This window comes from Vidua macroura, chromosome 2 (genome assembly GCF_024509145.1).
Source record: "Vidua macroura isolate BioBank_ID:100142 chromosome 2, ASM2450914v1, whole genome shotgun sequence".
In the NCBI taxonomy this organism is placed as follows: Eukaryota; Metazoa; Chordata; class Aves; order Passeriformes; family Viduidae; genus Vidua; species Vidua macroura.
Window position 1 is genome coordinate 19,705,944 of NC_071572.1, and position 15,291 is coordinate 19,721,234.

Here is a 15,291-nt window from a genome sequence, read left to right on the forward strand (position 1 = left end):
GTCTGTAGCACAGTTGTGATGACAATATCTGATCTTTAAAAAATACCAGGCATATGTCCATAGTGTGGATGTCTCCTGACCCCATGCTGCCCACTCAGCCCTAGGCTGGTGCAGAAGGCTGTGGAAGATGGGTTGGATTATAGGCTTTTTTCCTGGCTGGACCATAGGTATGCTCCACTGTCCAAATTTACAGTGTTGGCTTATCTTGGACCAGCATGCCATATCTGCCAAAGCCTCTGAACAGGCACTCAGAATGTGTTTTCTTGCCAAATTTACAGAGAACCTCTTTTTTGCTCCTTTTATCTTATTGCTGAAGGAGGAATGAAGATTTAGTGTTGTGCAGGCCCCGTGCTGTTCTTTTACTTTGCTGTTTTAATTTTGCTCTTCTATTTAACTTTAGGAAGACTGACATATTTACTGAAATGTGCAGGCTGATGCACCAGCATTGGCTGATGCACTTTGAAGTTCCAAACTAGACATCCTCAGCTTCACACACACACACTCCTAATGTAAACCCAGCTGTACTGCTGAATCCTTGCTTTCATCCAATTCTGAAACAAAAGTGAGAGAGAATTTAGGCTGAACCCATGGAGATCAAACCCCAGGGAAATGCTATTAGATAAGCCTTGACAAAGTGAAACTTTGACTTCAGTAACATTTTTGCTCAAGTGACTCTAATCATCAGTTTTTAATTTCTCTGCCTTTTTACCCAACTATGTTTTTTACTGTGTTCTCCTCTCATTGCTAATTCTTCCTTCCCTCTTGCAGAGTCATTCCTCTTCCAGTTTGCAGAGTTGCCACCCCACTGCTTTCTCAGAAGTATAATCCAGTCAAGTAGATAAAGAATATCCCTGAAATTCGACATACTTATGTTATATGAACATCAATCATTAAACAACCTTAACATTAAACAGTAAACCTTTAAAATTAATTGACTGTGTTAAGGAGCTCATTAAAAAGTGTACTCTTAGATCATCTGCTGACTATGGAACTCATATTCCTGAACCAAATGCTTAAAAGTCAGATGGTGTACCTTTAAAATGTGCATTTCCTTCTGTTTATAAAGATATGCCATCTCCAGATGATCCAGATGATCTTTAAGGTCTCTTCCAACCCAACTCTTTCTAATATTCCATTTTCTACACTTGCCTTTAAGAATTGCTGGGAGTTTAGAGTAAAAAAAATCAAAGAGCTGCAGTAGATTGCACTAATCAGAGTGCACTCACCAGTGAGTGTCAAAGAGCTTAGGAATCTTTAGTTTTACTGTAGTCTTTTCCAGTGCAATTGTCTGAACCACTCTGCTTGGAGAAAAGATTCTTCTAACTGCTCTTACGATTGCTATTAAATGTGTGTGGCTGTTATCCAAATGAAAGCCTTATCCAAGAGCCTTATGCTTTTTGTTAATCCTAGAAACATGGAAAGGAGAGAATGTTGTGCAAAAAAAAAGGTGCTTTGGACAGATTACACAGATAAGAGGACATGGTTGTGAGCAAGCAGAGAAAAACTTACAGAGCAGAGTGTGCAAACCTGCTGCCATTTCCTAAAGCTTAGACTGCCTTCAGGTATTTGTCATGAGTCCAAAAGTTACATTCTGCTACAAGAATGAGAAAAATGAGCTCTTCCAAAATTTTGGTGCCTGTAGCTTTTGTCCCATTGTGAATTTTTTGTTCCTCTACATAAGCTTCCAAGTACAAAGGTGGCTGCATTTTTCATGCTTCATTCTTCCTTTTGATCGGTAGAGCTCATCTCATTTGTGCATAGCATAGTTAAGCACCTGCTGGATGGTGCAAACTTTTTTATTTAGAGGTAATTATTTATATCAAGTGGTCTGTGAAGAGACCTTATTGTTTCTATAATGTTTAAGATACTTCCTTCTTTACAATGGGAATGCTCTCAGATTGTTAGGGAGAAGCAAAGAAGCAATAGTGGAAGTTTAGAAGCTGTAATTGGGATATAAATGGTTCACAAGTACATCTTTTAAAACCTCTTTTCAAAGGGTGAAATTCATACCACATGACTTTCACCATGCTAGTCCCCCCTAAGTCCCAGAATGGGGTCACCTAAACCAAGAGTGTAATTCTAAGGTGGTTCTTAGAAAAAAAAAAAAAAACCACAAACAAAAAAATCCCCACACCTAAACAAACAACAAAACAAACAAACAAACAAAACCCCCCCTAAAAATTGGACTGGAATTGATGAAATTCTATAATTGCTGATATTCCTCTGTATAAATGTCAGATTTTGCTTTTTTTTTTTTTTGAATATCAACCAATTTCTGTCTTTTGTTTGATTATCTTTCATTATCATAAGTTGGGTTCTACCTCACAGATATTCTAATTCTATTCAAGTAAAAATATTTGTAAATATGGAAACAAATACTGTTATCTGAAACAAAGTGCATCTTTCTGAAAAGACAGTACAATTTTTTTGAAGAATGAACATGAGCCCATATTTTTTGACAGAATTGTGAATATCAAATCCCAAACTAGAAACAATAGTAACATAATTTGTGTTACAAATACATACCATATTAAGCTTAATCTCAAACAGGAGTAGACTAGGCCCTGGTTTCAGAAATCATCTTCTGGAGCATGAAGATCACTGGAGCTAGGGTGAACTATTCTGGAACAGCAGAGGTTTGGCTTTCTGACAGAGACTTCCTTGAGGCAGATCATTTGGCCCCAGTATCCACCTGTAAAATCAGAGGTCCAACAGCCTCCAGTATTCATGATGAACCCATCTGATCAGATGAACAATCAGAAAGAAAGACCCAAATACATTAACAACCTGTGCTCCTCTCTAAGGAAATCAGAGGCCAACTGCAGGCATTATGGTGTCTGTTAATGAGCTCAAGCCTGTGGAGGTGAAGCCTTGCATTTCAGAGTTCATTCACCATCTTCCTTTTTCAACCTTTTTCATGGAAAGGTAATTTCTTCATGAAGAGTTCTGTGAAATCTGGGAGGATTTTTATGTTAAATATATTAATCTTGTAAAAGGATTTCTGAATTCATTTTAGCAGAGAATCTGCATTCAAATACTGAATTTGCAGACACCAATTTTAAGATATATGAATCCTCTGATACTTTATCATGCCTTTTAGGTAATAAATAAAAGACATCACATTGCAATTGTTTGCCTCAGATTACTGCAATGAGACCTTTGTCCAGTACAGAATTGTTCAAGATTCATGGTTCAATAATTGAATTAGCACAGTTAAGAAATAATTCACAAAAGTCACAGTAAAAGTTCTTTGGTCATAAACGAAACAAACCAAATTCTTTCTTTCCTTCCTTCCTTTGTTCTCTGGTGATGTTGCTATTTTCCTAAACTAAAATATGTTTGAAATCAATAATTTGGATTAATTCCTCCTCTTGAAGCCTTTTCCTTCTGCTCTTAGACCCAAAGTCCAAGAAAAGTGGAAATGGTTTCCCTTAAATTCACATTTTTGAGGTAGGAAAATGTGTTCCAGGCATTTATTGCATGTTTGGTTCACTGTTAAAATGGCTCTGTATGGTGGAAGATTCTCCTCCTTCAGCTAAGCAATAATGGGGAGACAGGGCTGTGAAGTCACAACCCACATTGTGAAAAGAGATCGCATCCATCAAACTGTCACCTTGGTTTTCTCTCCAGGGTCACAGAGGAACAAAGTCAGCTTGTGTCAGGTTGAAATAGCATTGGTAAGTGTTAGTGTGTGTGAAGCTGGTGGCTTGAAGTCTATTTATTTTGTTTGAAAGGCTCAAACAGCATGCTGCCAAGCAGAGGAACAGGCAGGAGGAAGTCTCCTTATAAATTATTACTGGAAGGCTCACAGCCAACATTTAAGATGTGAAATTATGCCATCTGCTTTTCTAGGTCTTGGATTTACTTTGTGGCAGCTGCCTGTTTCTGAGTTCTTTGCATCTTGTGGAGAAGTAAAACTTGTGCTAAAAACTATTATGACAACAGTGTTTCTTTAACAGAGATTTAATACTTTCTTGAGAAGCAGAGGCTATGCAGGGGATGTTATCTCAATATCTATCTCACGTTTTCGAGATAATTTGTACTAAAAAATGTTGGCTCTTTCTACATAAACTGGAAATGAAGATAGAATCCTTTTCTTATTGTGCAAAATGCAATTACTTGTTCTGATTTTAGCTATCAGAAGCATTTCAGGGAGTCACCAGTGGTTTTTTAATATGGTGCCTCATAATGTTATTGATTTTGTGTCCGTAGGGGTCTCTTTTTTTATAATTTTGGTATTGATTTTCTGGGGCAACATCTTTGTTGTTTTTTTTTTTTTTTTCCCCTGTTTGAAAAATTTAAGATTTACTTGCATGTTCTTTGTGAAAAATAAACATCTAAGGCCTAACAAGAGCTTTAGGAAATCACGTGGCTAATTCTAAAAGGAGAAAAAAAGCCTAATTACTTCAGTGCAGGCTGACTGAGATGCATGCGGGGGACTCTCGCAAGCACCCAGGGGTGTTCTCATTTCAGAAATGAGTGGCTGGGAGGGTGATGACTGGAGATGGGCACTTTTCCGTGCCTTGTCCTGTCGTGCTGTGTGCGCACGGGGTGTTCTGTCCCAGTGCCTGGCACGCCGGTGGCTCTCCTCCCTGGGGATGCTGTGCGGCGGCGGGGCTGGGGCTGAGTGCTGGCAGCATCTCTGCTTCCCCCACCCCCCGGAGGATCGCTCCTGCTGAAGTCATTTGGTGCGCGCTGCTTTTTCCTGTGCGAGGATTAGGGAGTAGGAGAATGGCTTTGTGAGGAAGCTCGGAGAGTGGGAGCTGAAGAGAGGCTGAACAGAGGGGCCGAAAGACTTTAGCCTTTCATAGTTCTTTCAGTCAGTTCATTCTCAGAGACCAATTGCATGTGATACGGCAGCTGGGGGTTTTGTTTTCCTTTCAGCTGTGTACTGTAGGAGAAGCTGGTAAGGTTATTTTTTTTTTCCTTGTTCTACTGTTCCATAATGCTATTGTAACTGCTTTATCGAAGCGAGTGTCTGGTGAGGAAGGGAAGTTGGTTAATGATGCTGAGGGTCCCTGCATTGTCTCTGCTTTGTGCAGCTGCAGTTTGGGGAGAGGCACTGTTTACACTACAGGGGCTGGTTTCTGCTGAACAACTTTGCGGTTATTTTTCCAAAGTTGTTTGAGCCTTTCTTTTGGCAAAGCCAGGAAAATAAGCAAATAAACAGACTTGGCTGTTTGGAAATGGGTAAATTTACAGAGGCTGCAATTTGTTGAAAAATCTGTTCTGCCTAATTCTTAGTTTCAGATGTTCTTGCTTTGATGTTATCAGATCTGTTACTTTGCTGAATCAACTCCAAAACTGGGTTTTATGTGAGAGCCTTTCTTCACAAATCTTTTCATGTTTTCAGCAGGGCCAAGATAAATTGATAGCCAAAGAAAACAAAACAAAAATGTATCTGTGGAAGGTGAAAATATTTGAGGAAAGAATAAATCCTAGGGGAATTCAGGAATTAAGAAAATAAATGAAGGAGCCTTAATTCTTGGCAGTAATTTTTAGCAGAATATCAGTGTAATGGGAAGCACATGGTTAGGCAGAGAATAGAAATCCTCTTTCAGAAGATCCAAGATGCACAGGTGCATATCCTGTCTAACTGCACCCTTCCAAAGGAAAAGTTATCATATTTATTGGCTTAAAGGAAAAAAAAAAAAAAAGAGTGTTAAATCAGAAGATCCTGGCTATCTTGCTCCTTTTGTTATTTCTAGAATAGTGACTTGTGTTGGTCAGAATCTTTTATTTCCTTTCATATTATCGTGGGAAACTTTAGCTTGAATTGGTCGGACATACGTGAGCGCAGCTTGGGGTACACCATGCCTATTCCACAGGCAGGCTCTGAAAATCCTGCCTGTGACTCAGATGAATTGTAAAGACCATAATTACCAACAAAAGTTTCTTTTGTGGCCATTCAAAAATCACAAACAAGGTAAGAGGGAATGATTGACAACAGTTACACTACTGATTGACAGAGAACCAAAAACTTGGTCTGTGACTTACTATGTTAGTTTTTCAAGAAGTGTTGACCTTTTTCACTATTATTCTGTTCTTTCTGATGGACTATTCCCAACTCCTCTATTGAGGCTAGAATGTCCATCTAAAATGTGTCTTTGTAATTACTGCCTATAGTCTGTATGTCTCTTTACAATGATATGCTTATTTGTTGATGCCGAAACAAAATTGAGAGATGCATTGCAATCAGACCTCCATGAAAGAATGTGTATCTTTTATATGCCTCACATGCTTAGCTATTGATTTCAGCTACAGATTTCAGTCCTATGAAGTAATGAAGTGCCACATCCAAATCCTGCAGATTTATACTCACAGTTCTAGCTGCTAATAATGGAAGGCCCAAGGATATCAATGTGGTTACTCATGTGAGTAAAGATTTGGAGACTCATTTCCCATTCATGAATGAAATGGTTTGGGAAATGCACAGTTACTATGGTTCTCTTTTGGCTTAAAAACAAAAATCTCCACAAAAACAACCACTAATGAGATCTGCTAGAGAGGCCCAAGGATAGAAAAATTCAGTGATTTAACATAAGAATGCAGTATTAATATGAGAATGTGACAGTAGTGTTTTAGGGGTTGTAGTAAAAATGTTCCCTCTCTTTAGCTTATTAACAGCTTTAGAAGCAAGGGAAACTTAATTAATCTCTTTGTGTTACACCACTAGATATGGCCATGACTTTTGAAATACCACCACAACTATGAGGTACTCCTTACCTTAAAAATAAAAGTTAATTTCATGTGGTCTTTATCGCATACTTGTACCTATTCTTAGTGATAAATGTCAGTCCTAGCAAGTGACAATAAACTGGTATTTCTGGTTAGGCTCCTCCTGGTTGTATGTAGGCAAAGGTAACAGTATCTCCAGATTGAAATGTTTATTTCACATCCTTCGTTTCACTGCAAGCGAACAAGAAGCAGGATGTCTTCTCTGTGTATACCAGTTAAAGAAAAGAGAAACTACTCTGGTTCAGTGTTTTTGAACTGTTCAACAGCATCCTTTAGTTTACAGAGATGAAAGAGATGTATTTGCTGCTACTTCTTTCCTAGTTTTCATGAATTCTAAATTTCCAAATTGTATTTTGGAGAAAAAATAGGCATCTAACTTAACAGAACTCACAACTGATTTTATAGCTCTGCATGGTAAAGGAACTATATTGCAATTGTTTTGCCAAACAGTCCTGAAATTACCAGTCTGAAAGAGATAATTGTCTATCCCATCGATTTTTAAAAGCAGAGATACATGGACTTTTATATGGCCATTATTGTTGGAAAAAGGGCCTTGATCACCACCAACATCACATGCATAAAGAAGTAAATCTTGGCTATAAATGTCTTTTATTAAGTTAAAGCAGAACAAAATTCCAAAGGTGGAGGGAAACACATAAGCAAACATAACATTCACTTATAAAATTAGAGCAATCTAAATATGTTTCAGCAGTCATTAGCTATCTGCTGTTTGTCACAACTGAAAGGTTTGTGCAGATCAAAACAGTAATATTGCTTCTCAAAACACATAAATATTTCTGTAAAAGAAATTGTGGAGGTGGACCTGCCACGCTGGTGCTGTGCTGGAGTTTGGTGATTTTTTGGTGAGTTTTTTTCATATTTCTTGGTCCAAATGTAACATAAACACCGTGTAGAGCAAAAAAAAACCCCAACAAGCCTCAACAAGAAATGAGTGTGTCTTCTGTATTATTTACATATATACTTATATATGTATGTATAAACATTAATGAAAATTTATTAAGATGTACTTGGCACACTGCAGATTTTTTCCCAGCTGGTTTTGTTAGTATTCTTTTACTTGTACTCTTGCTTGCACCCCTGTAAGATCTGTTGTTTGAACAGATCTGAAAACAACTCATGCAAACATCAAACATCTTCCATGTTAACGAAACACTTTCTATGTTTGTTACTAGGATTGTAAGAGGATTCACAAATCTTACACTTAGAGCTGAAGGCTGCCCATCTTCCTAGGACTTGCTACTTGAAGTGAATGTCACTAAGTCAGGCTAAGCATTCTCCAAAAGGATTCTACTTGTCTTCTTAACAGGAGGAAAACACACCTGGGCTCTCCTGGGAAGCTGCCATGTTGCAAACAGTAAGCAGCAGGAGGTCCAGTCTGATGGGAAAGGATAGGAATTAGCAAGGACAGATCCACTTGACTGCCTGACAAAACAAGAGATTTTGAATGCTGCTTCAAAATCATTATTTATGATTTTTTTAAAACACTGTGAAAGTAGTCAGTTACCAATTCAGTATTCTTTTACTCATGAAGTAAAAGAATGTAGAACACATGGAGTATTTTTTCGTATATATTTCAATGATAGTTGAAACTTGTAGTTTCTAGATATGTCTCTGTAACTTTTAAAATTTTGTGAGGGAAATCTGCATGATTGCTGGTGCATCATTCTGTTATGCACATCCTCCAGCACCCCAGAATCACAGCGTGCTCCATATCCTAGGATTTTCTTGTTTTTAAATCCATTGTAAACAGGCAGATATTGAACTGCTGATTAGGAGATCATCTGTAGGAGGTTTGAATGTATGATCTGTGGGAGATGTAATGATATATAGTTAATATTTGAAGAGTTCACACACATCCCACTCTCTTACTGGGATGTGATTCAATAATATATGGCCATAACCCTTAATTTTTGAAAACCTGTAATGTTTACAAGCATGTTGTGCCTCCTGGTTGGATATAATTAATCTTCTTCTTTGAAATCTCAGTTCTTTCTAGAAAAGTAGTATTAATTTTCCATGATAAACCTCCAGGTTTTAAGGGATTGACTTTTCGTCCATTAAAAGTTAAAATTCAGCCCACAGGGTGTGGCAGACTGGGCAGGATGTTGTCTGTCATCATTGATGCAGAGTGAAATGATAGAAATGTGTGGTCTTATCCAATTAAAACTGACTGAAATTTTAATGATCTCTTGGCTGACACTTTGGGAAAGACCACCAGAGATTTCCTAAGGGGAAAGAACTTTTAGCTTCCAACAATACCCGAGTCTGTCCAAGACCGGTACATTATTAGCTGACATCTATGGAGATTTGTAAGGACTTTTGAAGTTTTCTGGATTGCATACAGACAGAATAGTGAAATTGATTATTTTTATTTCCATGAATAGGAGTATCATAGTTCAGTGCTAAAAAAAGGAAGCTAAAGGTCAACCTGTCAATCAAAATTCATCTACAATACAAAAATGCAGGATTTTTTTCTTGAGTTAGTCCTTCTTACCCAGTGCAAACCCAGTGTAGAACTAGTGTAAGAACTGATGTAAGAACTGAGACTTCAGGACCTCAAGGACTTTCAGAGCATTCTCAGAAGACAGATGAAGGAACAATGAATTTTGACTGCCTCTGCACCTCTCTTAAAGTACTAGACTTTGCACTGCGGCACACTCCATTTTATAACTATTTCTGTATTCCACCCTTTTGCTCTCTAAGTCAACAAATTGCCTAGAAAGTGTTTCGAAATGTCAGTAGGTGCTGAGAGAGCAGTAAGAGTGAAAGCTGGGAGAACATGCAATACAACCTGGTTAGCATTCAGTTCCAGATTAAGATTCTAAAAATTGGGCAACAGTGCGCAAATGTCTACAAGTGATTCAGCTCAAGCGACAGCTGACACCTGAAGTGTAATTCTCTTGCCTACACATGGGAATCTAGTGCCACCAGGGATGCCTTAAGGTACCTCAGACACCCACAGGGGACTGAGAGGTGACACAGGACGTGACTCTGAAATGAGGCCACCCCTCAGCAGGGAGGCCTTCTCACCAGCTCTTCTCATTCCACTGCTCATGTGGACTCGACCATCACTGGCTATAGTGCCAGTGTCACAGTTAGCCTGTCTACAGGCAACCACACACAATTTGAATAATTGCTGATTTTTATTACATGTTTTTATTGTGTCACTACTACTGAAGCAAAAGAATTATTTATTGACTAACATTAAAGTGTTCCTGTTCATTATGGTAGTAGGAGGAAAAAGGAAAGCAGGAAGGAAGGAGGAAATTGTATTTGTCCTATCTTCTGGAGCCACCTATTTTGAATGCTTAAATTAGGACTCCTCATTGGCTTTGTAAACCATTGAGACCTATATAGACCTTATCTCAATTATTTAAATTCTGCATAAAACCCTAGCCAAGAAGAGACAGTCTCCTTGGACTGATTCATGTGACCTTGGTAAGATGCTGAGCTGGTAACATCTAGGACTGGTTGATAGAAAACATCAGGCGTGCTCATTATATCTTAGGTCATCTGAATATTACACTTTCCTAAGGTTATTCTAAGTTCTGTTAATATGTGCTCAGACTAAAAGAGGTTGAACCAACAGTTCTTTTCAATATATCTATCATAATATTCTATTAATTTAATTTAGCATAACTTCTCTTTTAAATGGTTGGAACTGACTTCTAGATGTACCTCTCCATCATCTCTATGGGACCACCATGTCTGAGAAATTATTCTGAGGAAAGAAATGCTTTCCTTTTTTTATGTGTCACTCACATGAAGTCCTTTTGCTGATATGTCTTTAAACTTTCACATTGTTATGCGTATCTATAATGTTTGTGTAATGTATCCATGTGTATTTTGAAACAATATATATTTGCACTCTACCTCACAATTTCTTTGTTTTCAGAAAATTATTTCCCCAACTGAAAACATAAACTATAAGTAATTGTCTGTTTTGGGGGCCATAGTTCAGATGGTAGGGCAATTGTGGAAGGGTTTACCAATTTACATATTAATTAAACATAGTTTAATGGACCTTGATTAACATAGGTTCAGTCAACATCTTAATTAGCCAGAAGCACATCATGAGGTACTGGTGCCTGTCTTCCAACCCCTGAGATTTTTTGCCAAGCAAGTACAGGTTCCTCAATAGCTGTTTTCTATAGCATTGTTAAAGCTGAGACCTAAATAATTGCTCTAATGAGTTTAGTTAAAAACTGTTTGGCCATGTGTAGAACACCTGAGGTAGCAGAGCATCTTCATTGGAGGGCAGATCCCAGCCAATTTGTTACCTGGATCAGGTATAATATTAAATAACACATTTGTGCCAAAATCACATTGAGCAGAGAATATGTTTTTTAAGAACTGTGGATGTTTTTATCTGATTGATTAGTTCCACATGTATGCAGCCCCAGGAATCTCTCCACAGGAGCCCACATGGAACTGGGATAAGCACAATTTAAGTAAGCCTTTGTAGTTGAGTAACCTGCTGGGCAGGACTTCATCTCTGGTAACAATGTCTTTCCTGATATTTTGTTTAAAGGCTTGCTAGTCTGCAGCTAATTTATTTTACAAGTAAAAATCAACTTTTTCCATACAGATGTGTTTTAAAATTCCTTGAATACTATCAAATATTGTTTTCGAAAGCTGGCCTGCCTGAGGACTAACACCCTGTGGGACAAGGAAACGTTTAGAATTTTTCCATATTTGATTCCTTGCTGTACATCTTTCACTGCTGCAAAATATACACAATACTATGTAGATGGAAATGTTAGGTGTATATTTATTTTTATTTTCAAAAGAAAAATTTTGTTATGAAATGTTTGATTTTAGTGAGAAAAAATGTTTATTTTATTGAATGAAACCAGAAAATTATCTCCCTTATTATATGCTCCCAGTATCACGTGTATGCAGAATAAAAGTGCAAATAACATGTACACTGTGTAATTTCTGTCCTTGCTTTCATGATAGCTGGTGTAAGAGCCACTGGTGGTGGCAGAGAGAAAAACATCTGTTTTCTTGTGTGGAACTGGCATCTGAGCAAAACAGGGAGCAATTTATGACCTTATATTTTCTACTGTCATCAGGCACAACATTGTGATTTTCTGCTTGGTTTCTGAGAAGAAGAGATAAGAACTATCTTTGAAACCAGTACCAGTCACTGTGTGAGTGTCGAATTCTACCCTGGCCTTCCAGCCGAAGGGACTGATATCATGGCCTCCCATATAGAAAATCTTCCCTTGCTGCAGAAATGCAGGAAAGTTTCCCTGAGATCAAAACCACTTACAAATTACAGATATCTCTTGCCAAAATTGGGAGAATTTATTAGTGGAAAAGATCCAAGAAGCTTCCTTGGTCTATTTGCTTGCCAATGTCTTGTTATTTCTTATATCCTCTCAAAGGCTGCATTATATGCAATCCACTCTTGTAAGTTTTAGTGACAGTCTGGACTCTTATTTAGAGGTTTATTTTCTTGGTATTAAATATTCACTTCATGCTCATCTTTGTAGTACAAAACATCCTGCTCCCTTCAACTCAGGTCACTAAACAAAAGAACTACTCTGTACATAATTATAAAAACATTTTAATTGCATTTCTAGATATACTGTAAGTTTCAGATAAATGGTGAGAATTTGTATTGAATCCTTTTGTGAAAAGCAAACTTATAAAGCTATTGAAGCCCTAATGTTTGCCATCATAAAATATAAATTTTATGCCTTGAAATATGGAGTGATAGAAATTGCCTTGACATATAGAACTTGAAATATCTTAGGCTAAAAAAGAGCAATTTTAATCTTTGTGGATTCAAAAAATTTAGCAGCTATCTGCAGTTGCCATGTTGCATTAATGTGGATGCTACCAATATTTCTTGACCTAAGTACATAGAAATTGATGGGTACAATTTTTTTAAGCCTAAACACATATTGATAGAGCTCCCACTGAGGTACTGAAGTCTATAGAGGTCATGTGGTAACTGAAAATGGCTGTTTGGATGAGTGTCTTGACTAAAGCTAAAAATCTCCATTTTAGAGGCTAAAAAATACAAGAGAAAGCATCTTATGAGACCTTTAAACACTGATTTTTAAGATGATTTTTGTATCTGGAGTTTGGATATTTTTTTTAGCTATGGAGAGTAGTGCTAGAAACTGTTCTGTCTAAATCCACAAGGAAACTTTTCTAACAGATGATTTTTCACTTCGACATTACCTCCTCTTGAACATCAGCAGAGGAAACTGTGCTTGGGCTCTGTTTCATCTTTTGTTACATTCATATGACTAATATGTTTTATATTATTCCTTGTTACTTTTTTTTTTTTTCTGATATCCATCCTGGATAACTAATTAAAAATGGAGATTTATCTTTGCTAACCTCCATGAATCAAAATGACAGATTGTTTCATTGTTAATTCTAAAGGAAAGTCTTTTCATACATGCCTTCTGGAGGTTTGTGTCTTTCTGCATTATAGCAGAAGCTCACATACTTAGATTTAACCCCTAATTTCAATGTTTAAAATGTGAGATAAATCTCTCCTTTAATGACTTAAATTTGGTATCATTATAATGTTAAAGTCTGCAGAACTATCTTGACATTTAAAGCACATAAAATACCATCCCTACACATATAGACTGCAAACGTTTTTATAGAGGAGACACAACTTATCTTTATCACTCTTGAAATTAATTGTTAACACTAAAAAGTGTATATTAATTTGTAACCTGTTTTTTTCTGGAAAGTTCTGGTACCTATTTTCAACAGCCTTAGAACATTATTTCCTAAGGGTTTCTTGAGTTCTTAGATTAAATACCAAATTCAAGTGAATGCAACCAAGAAGCAAAGCAGAATATTAAAATGTCATGAAGCTATGTGAACAGCATTTTCTTAAGATACTGAATTTTCAAGTCCTAAGAGTGAACAAATGTTTTCTACAGTAGTATGGTTTTTCCATGTAAGTGCTTACAATGAATTTCAAATAGGAAAAGAGATAAAAATGTTATGTCTCATACGCAGAATTCATTATGTTGTTAAATCCCCATAATCAGTCATCCTCCTGGAAGTATTCAAGTAGTTACACTGTAATTAACTTGCATTTGCACAGTATTTTTCAGCATAAGGAAATCTGTACAAAATGCTCTCATTTTACAGAAAGGAAAACAAAGAGGTTCAGTGTTTTGATCTGATTCTGGAATTTCTGAGCCAAGTATGTCTCTAGTGTTCATGATCAGAGGTCAGGACATCTTTCACATACGCTCCTCTCTTCCCCCTGAGAAGAGGTTTTCCCAGAATCAGTCCCAAGGAGACATACTGGGGAAGCAGGTGGGGACTTATTAACAAGACACATTTGTTTGAGTACAATTGCAGTCATTAACAATGCAGCCATTGAGCTGCATATACACAGAAAGTAAATATTTATGTGATTGCTGATCTATCTGGAAAAAATAAAAATGGGGAAAAATGATTTTATTTTGTTAGATGTCTGACTCTTTCTGTTATGCCATTTCTAGGTTGTCATCTTTGTACAGAGCTGTAGACTCTGTACATAGCTGTAGATCAAACTGAAAACATTTAAATAAAAAAAAAAAAAAAGAAAAGAAAGAAAAACCCAAAGAAAAACCAAAAAAACAAATGAGCAAACCAACAAAACAAACAAACAAACAAAAACAAACAAACAAACACAAACAAACAAAAACCAACAAAAAAAACCACAAAAAAAAACCAAAAAAAAAAAAAAAAAAACAAAACAAAAAAAAAAAAAAAAAAAAAAAAAAAAAAAAAAAAAACCCGACCAAAAAACACCAAAACCAAACAAACAAAATGCTGGGAAAAAGCAGGTCAAAAAGCCCCATCCAGCTGTAGCTGATACTGTTCAGCATGAAAAATGTTGTGTTAATTCTCTCTTTGTTTTTTTTTTGTAGATCATTAGAGGCCTTTATGTTCTTTCCAGACCAGTACAAAAGGCATTCAATATCTTGATGTGTCTCTATGAATTTGAAAGATATGACCTCCATAGGGGATGCTACTGTTGGTTTTACACCATTAATGTTTTCCTCTATTTATTTCTGCAGAATACCTGCACCATCTTTTAAAGTGGGAATTGCCTGGGGTGACAAATTGAATCTTGAATCTTTGCACCTGATGCCACAAAAGCCTATAAATTAGTCATGGACTAGGAAGATACAATCCTAAATATTTCTATTTCTCATAGAAAAAACAACCCTTGGGGTCACTAATAAAGAATGGAAAACCTGGACTTGTTAACAAGAAAGCAATTAATTATTTACACACATGTGAATATCTTCCATTAGCATCTTTAGAATTAGGAATCCTTGTCCTGTTGGATTTACTTCTGCCTTTGAGAGTGTAGCCATTAAGAAAAGGTATTCGTCAACCCTTTTTAATACTGGGAAAAGCAAGCAACAGAAAACATCATTCTAAAGCAGGGCTGTATGTGTCCATTGCTTTTGATCTTTCAAAAGAAACAGAGATTAAGCTATCTTATTGCAAAGCTACAATTGTGTGGAATCACTGGTAGTGACTGTACTATCA

General features: G+C 36.8%; 1 long non-coding RNA gene across 1 annotated transcript; it reads right to left on the bottom strand.

The window, feature by feature from the left end:
- Positions 1-703: 703 nt before the first annotated feature.
- Positions 704-2,936, bottom strand: LOC128804270 (uncharacterized). Its single transcript, XR_008435988.1, has 3 exons — positions 2,788-2,936; positions 2,527-2,692; positions 704-851 (listed from the first exon to the last, which is right to left on the bottom strand). It is a non-coding gene; the product is annotated as an uncharacterized LOC128804270 (long non-coding RNA).
- Positions 2,937-15,291: the final 12,355 nt, after the last annotated feature.